The sequence below is a fragment of the Cnephaeus nilssonii genome (assembly GCF_951640355.1).
Source record: "Cnephaeus nilssonii genome assembly, chromosome: 15".
Taxonomy (NCBI): Eukaryota; Metazoa; Chordata; class Mammalia; order Chiroptera; family Vespertilionidae; genus Cnephaeus; species Cnephaeus nilssonii.
In genome coordinates this window covers 55,795,434-55,802,351 of record NC_137086.1, presented here as the reverse complement: position 1 = coordinate 55,802,351, position 6,918 = coordinate 55,795,434, and positions in this window count along the sequence as shown.

The window sequence follows — 6,918 nt, the reverse complement described above, 5'->3', positions numbered from 1 at the left end:
CTTGGATAAGAATATGCTACTGCTTCTGCTGGGTGAGAGGGAAGAAGGAAAAGGTTTAGGAGGTTTCGGTGCAGGTTGATGGGGACTTGAGGATGTCTCCTTCTACTAGTTATATTATTTTTCTATAAGTGAGGAGAGAGGAGGCGGGACAGGAGACTGAACAAAGTTGGGAGCATTTGAAATATTTTCTATGAAGATGGGACAGCCAGCAAATCAAAGATACATGGAAGGGCCTAGCTGGTGTGGCTCAGTGGGTGAGCATCAACCTATGAACCAAGAGGTCATGGTTGGATTCCTGGTCAGGGCACATGCCCTGGTTTCAGACTCCATACCCAATGTGGAGTGTGCAGGAGGCATTGATGTTTCTATTTCTCTCTCCCTCTCCTTTCCTCCCTGAAATCAATAAAAAAATATTTTTAAAAAAGATACATGAAAGGGTTGCTAAGCAATAGAAAGGCTGGTAGGACATTGGGAGAGTGAAGGGGCCAGGCAGTGGAATATTGACAAAAGGATGGACAAGTGAGGGGATGGAAGAAAGTGAGACAGCAGGAGATGGTAGAGCAAAGTTGACGAAGTCAAAGGACTGGGTCCCTGGTGGTGAAGGACACAGCCACAATGGGGAAATGCAGAAAGAGTGAGTAACAGAGGGAGGGAAGAGAGAGGGAATCCAGGCCATAAAGATGGGCTGTTATGATCAGAGGGTAGGATTTTGAACTTCTAAAAATTTTTTTCTTTCAATTTTCACCCAAGGATTTATTTATTATTGAATTTTTTTTAGAGAGAGATACATCCATGTGAGAGAGAAACATGGGTCAGTTGCCTCCTGCACGTGCCCCAACCTCCTGACCAGGGATAGAACCTGCAACCTGGGTATGTGCCCTGACCTGGAATCAAACCCACCACTTTTTGGTGTATGGGATGCTCCAATCAACTGAGCCACATGGACCAGGCCTAGGATTTTGAACTTTTAGAGCAAAAGAAGTTCTGAGTGGTAACCAAGCACAGGGTGTGACTGTGGAGTGGACAGAAAAAAGAGGATAGGAGTAGAAGTCACTGGAAGTGAGAAAGACAAGTGACTGAGAGGTCCTTCAGGGATTTGGACAAAGAGGAAGCTGTGGTTCCGGGTATCAAATATTAATTCATGGAGGGGGCGACAGGAGGCTGGGAGATGAAAGCTTCAAAGAGAGGTGTAAACTTCAAAGGGTTGGACTTCTGTTTGTTTTAACGGGCTGTTCATTTTTATGGAGGTCACAGTCTGATGCCAGTGGGCAGGTGACCCACTGTTGGTCCCAGCTTCCTGTCCTGAAATGTCTGGGCGGGAGGTCTTTGTCCCTGAGGAAGCTGTAGGGAAAACATGTCCCCAGAGGAGAGCCAGGAGTCAGCCAGGGCAAGAACCCAAGAATCGGGGAAATATTTTGAAAAGGGAATGGAAAGATAGATTCATTCATTTATGAAATAACCATTGTGCACTGCTGCATGTATGATATTGTTTTAGGCTTTGGGTATATTTGTAAATAAGAGTAAAGAAATTGATATTCTGGTGCAAGAGACAGAGCATAAACAACCAGGTAGCCCTAACAGGTTTGGCTCAGTGGATAGAGCGTCAGCCTATGGACTGAAAGGTCCCAGGTTCGATTCCGGTCAAGGGCATGTACCTTGGTCGTGGGCACATCCCCAACAGGAGGTGTGCAGGAGGCAGCTGATTAATGTTTCTCTCTCATCAATGTTTCTAACTCTCTATCCCTCTCCCTTATTCTCTGTAAAAAATCAATAAAATATATTTAAACAAACAAACAAACAAACAAACAAACAAAACAACCAGGTAAATACACACACAAGGTAATTTCTGATAGTGATACAGACTGGGAAGGAAAATAAATGGGGCTATCAGATGGAGAACGACGGGTGTGAGAAGGAAGTGAGGATTCGTTTGTCACAAATGATGTCCCAATAAGAATGGGGGCACAGTGGGACTTTTGTCCATGGTAAACCTAGATCAACTTCGTTGGATGAACATTTGCTGGAACAGACAGTTCTGCTTAAAGCAGACGGAAGATAGCATGTTGAGGTTGCGAACCATTGCTGTGGGACAGGTGATTTTGCAAAATAATGGCCAGGGTTTTTACAGCAGCTCTTGCCCATCATGGCCCCCAGGGGAGCTGCCCACGTATTACCCTGTTTGACCTCAAGGGCAGTGACAGACGTTTGTCACCTCAGCCACCACTGTCCTGCACTGGAAAGCAGAGGAGATGCTGCTGCCTTGAGTGGGCAGCTTGCATGCAGTGCAGGAAGCAGTGGTTCTTGAAGTTGAGCAAAGGGAAGTGGCTAGCACTTCAGACATGACACTCCTTGAGGCTTAGAGGAAACTTTTTTAGGGCAAAGAAAAGGAAGTTTTATTTACCAGAGGTTGGTAAGCATAGGAAATTTACTTTCTTAGTAGAACTCGAGCTAAGGTTAGTGGGAGACCAGCAACAATATTGGAGACAGAGCTATAACCGTCTGGTAATGAAAACTGGGAACTCTGGAGGGGTCCTCACTCCGGGTGACCCTGAGAACAGCAGCTTGGGCTCCTGTGATGCTGCCTGGTGCCGTGATGGCCAGGGCATTGGAGACACCACTAGGGTGGGACCCATGGCCCCAGCCCAATCCTCCTGCATCTTGCATCCTGCAGTCCCATTCCCTCATTCTCTCCTCACCTGGGCTACTCCCAGAGATCATGAGGAAGATACAGTTTTTTGGCTGCAGTGAAAGCCCTTTCCTTTTAAAATGACTAAACTAATTCATTATTGATTGATTTACTCCAACTTTCTGAGCTCTTACCTTTATTCATGCTACTGTTGTATAAAATAAACTCAATGATTAAAATGTGACAGTACATAGTCCAGAGGGGAGAACTGATGGTTTTTATAAATGACACTAGAGGCCCAGGGCACGAAATTCATGCCCTTGTGGAGGAGGTCTCTCAGCCCGGCCTGCGCCCTCTCACAGTCTGGAAGCCCTTGGGAGATGTCCAACTGACAGCTTAGGCACGTCTTCCACCACCGCTGCATTCACCAGCTGTGAGCCTGTCTCAGAGCTTCTGGCTGAGTGGCGCTCCCCTTGTGGGAGTGCACTGACCACCAGGGGGCAGCTCCTGTGTTGCACATCTACCCCCTGGTCAGTGCGTGTCATAGTGACTAGTCATTCTGCAGTTTGGTCAATTTGCATATTAGCCTTTTATTATATAGGATTACAAAAAAGCACAAACTAAAATGTCACCTGTGCTGTCTCTCCCTTAGGCCTCACCCGTCAGTCACATACAGAGCTTTCATCTTCTGCACCGTGTTCTCTTCTAGATTCCAGGTGTGTAGGTTTAGCAGCCACCTGGACTGGGTGTCCCATCTGCACCTCAAATAACACATGACTTGAATTGAATGAACTGTCTTCCTCCACTGCCCTCAGAACAACCTCGTCCTTCTCCTGTGTCTTCTTTCTGAATAAATGCTGCCATATCTCATTTATCTAAGCCATAAACAAGAATACCCTTGATCTCCACCTTCAGTCCTCCTAAGTCCTATTGAATTTACCTCCTAAATACTTCTAGGGCCTTCTATCCATCCTGATGGTCATCTCCATAGTTCAGACCTTTTCTTCTCATCTGTGGGTTACCTAGGCAACCCCCAACTGGCCTCCTTACCACATTTGCCTTGTTCAAAACCTTGGTGCACTGCTATCAGGGCGGTCCTCTGCCTTTTCTTCTTCCATGGTTCCCACGTGCTTTTGGCAGACAAGATCCCTCATATTCTGGACCCCGTGGCTCCCTGTACCCACAACATGTCACAGCCACTGCCAGTCTCCTGCTGGTGCTCCAGGACGCTGTGCTCTCACCCAAGCTCAGTGATGGCATGTGCTGCTCCTGGTGAGAAAACATTCTTCGGGGCTCAGCTCAGGACTCAGCCCCTCAGGGAAACAACATGTATCTGATTTTCACAGGAAAGTCACCCAGGTAAGTGGCCAGGGGTTAGGAGATGTGCTCAAGCTTAGTCAGCTAACAACAGACAGAAGCGAGGTTCACATCTCGTCCAATCTGATTTTAGACTGTGATTTTTTTAATCATTTCATGATGTTATTGTCCCACTGTAGTTCTGAGGAAGGAAGTCAAGACAGTTCCTGACAGTCAATCAGTCCTGATTCTTCTCAGTAACACAGATGAGGTCCCCCTGACACAGTTAATGTCAGGGTTAAGAGGTCACTTCGAGAAGTTAGAGGTGAGTAAAGCTCAGAGCAATGGCCGTAGGAGAGGAGACTAATGTTTGGTAATCCAGAGGAGATGCTTCTCAGATGGAAAGTTTCTTCACGTTATGAGGTCACAGGTTCCCAGACCAGTGGGTGTCAGAGTGATGATAGCAGTGACTCACCCACCATCTGCTGTTCCAGAAGAGGGAGGGAGTGAGAGGTTGGGCAGTGATTAGGGGACCTGACTTCTACCCCTGCAGTGGTCTATTCCTGGACCTCCTCAACGTGGGCACAGGAGGAAGTGTGTGAAGGGGTTTCCCCAACATCTGAGGGCTCCAAGGGGACAGGAAAAACAATTGCTAATTTCCAGACTCAAAGTTGGACACTTGTTGTCAGGGAGCTGGGGTGTTCTGTGCTTCATACGCCTCCCCCAACCCACTTGGTGTGGCACTGAGCTGGGAGCAAAGAACCTGGTCTTGGTCCACTCCCCTGCCCCATAGCCTGCGTGCATAGCTAACATTTATTGGGCACTTAGCATATGCTAATAGCTTTCTGAAACAGGTTTCATTTGACCCTTCTTGAATTAATAAAGAAACAGAAGTTCAAGGAAGCTCAATAACTTGTCCAAGGTCACAAAGAGAGTCAGTGGTGTGGCCCAAATTTTAAAAAACAGGCTTATCCAACTTGAGATCTCAGAAAGAGAGGGAGGTCTCTGAGGTATACGGTTCTATTTGATTCATTTTTCTATGGATTAAACAAGGCTCTGATTTCAAGAAACTTGAGGTAGCAGCGAGGAAACAGATGAAGTCTCAAATGTGTCCTAGCGCATTCAGCCATGTAGAAAGAAGGGGAAGAGCATGGAAGCCCTGCGGAAACTCTAACACTGATGGGGAATGCGTGGACGTAACTCTCAGAGGAGGTGGCCTCAGAGTTCAGGGTGAATGAGTTTTTGGCCTTTCAAGGTCTTCTGAGTAAGGAGAAATCTGCAAAGGCATGAAGATAGCGGGCATGTTTGGGAAGAGTGAGTAGATTAGTGACCATCATGATGAGTCAAGAACTCATGACATCAGGGGACACTATTGGCATGATGATGACTGAAGATCCCATGAAAAGAAAATCCTTAACTCTTCCAGATGAGCCCTCCTCAGAACCAAGAAGGTGAACATTTGAGCATTCTGCTCCGTGATCATTATGTTGCTCATTCAGTATGTGTCAGGGTAGCATTTTTTGGTGGGATTTGTTTGCTCAGAACTGTAAAGTCTATGCATGTAGCCACAGGCTTCTTGGTTTGTTACTCATACAATGTGGTTGTCAATGATGAGGCACAAGCATCTGCTCAAAGTTTTTTACGTGGAGGAAAGTTTGCATCCTCATTCCATCTCCTCTGAGAACTGTGCACCTCAGCGACCTCCCTCTCCTTCTGAGGCCCAGTGGATGACATGGCACAGTGTGTAATAAGCACTTCTCAAGTTGGCTACCCAGTCTTCAAAATGAAACATTTCAAATAGCTGCATAGTTTTCTAATACAACATTATTAATTAATATTCCTTTTCTTGAATGCTGAGGTTTCTCTTGGTATTTTGTTGTTTTCATCTTTGCTGAAACAATGGTGTGGCTTTTATACGTTGTGTTATTTTCTGTTAAAAGGTTCCCTAAAGTGGGATGAATGGGTCAAAGATTCATCATATTTTTATGGGTTTGGATACACGTCACACAATTACCTTCTGAAAAGCTGGAACTGTAGCATGTCGCTGCCATCAACTTTCACTGCAGCCTCACCAATGTTGGAAAATGTGCTTTTCCTAATTTTTGCTAATTTATTAGGTGTAAATGCCTATTCTAACTGTGATTTCCTTGTTAATCACAGAAGTTAAGCATTTTCTATATTTGTTTTCCATTTGATTTAAACTTTTTGCAAATTTCCATTTGCTCACTTACCTAATAGAACTTTAATATTTTTCTTTTCAAATTGTATGAGTTCAAAATCACATGTGGGGAAAATAGGCCAAGGGCTCTCATAGAAGCTGTATAAAGATGGACCAGGAGCCAGAATAGCAAAGGGGTAGTGAAGAAACATACAAAGTAATAGCTTAGAGTTTATCTTCATTTTTCAAGTAGCTTCAGAGTAGTGATTCTTAACCTTTTATGAGTCTACACATCCTTTTGAGATATGGCTCCTTATCCCCAAAATGAACCTAACCTATTACATAGAATTTAAGTGAGTTCATGGACCACCTGAGGCCTGTCCACAGATCCCTCTCAGTCAAGGTCTTTTGTTCTATAAAAACTGCTTTAACTAAAATGTTCATTTAATTATGCTTATTTAAAAATATTTTTATTGATTTTAGAGAGGAAGGGAGAGGGAGATAGAAACATCAACAATGACAGAGAATCATTGATGGGCTGCCTCCTGCATGCTGCTGACTGGGGATTGAACCCACAATCCAGGCATGTGCCCTGACTGGGAATGAAACCATGACCTACTGGTTCATGAGTTGATGCTCAACATCTGAGCGACACTGGCCAGGTTAATTATGCTTATTTTTTTACCAGTCTGAACAAAGGGCTAAGTTGTTATGTTTTGTTTGAAGGTTAATGTTATAAATAATTCAATGTAGTCTTCATATCTTTATATATATATATATATATATATATATATATATATATATATATATATGTGTGTGTGTGTGTGTGTGTGTGTGT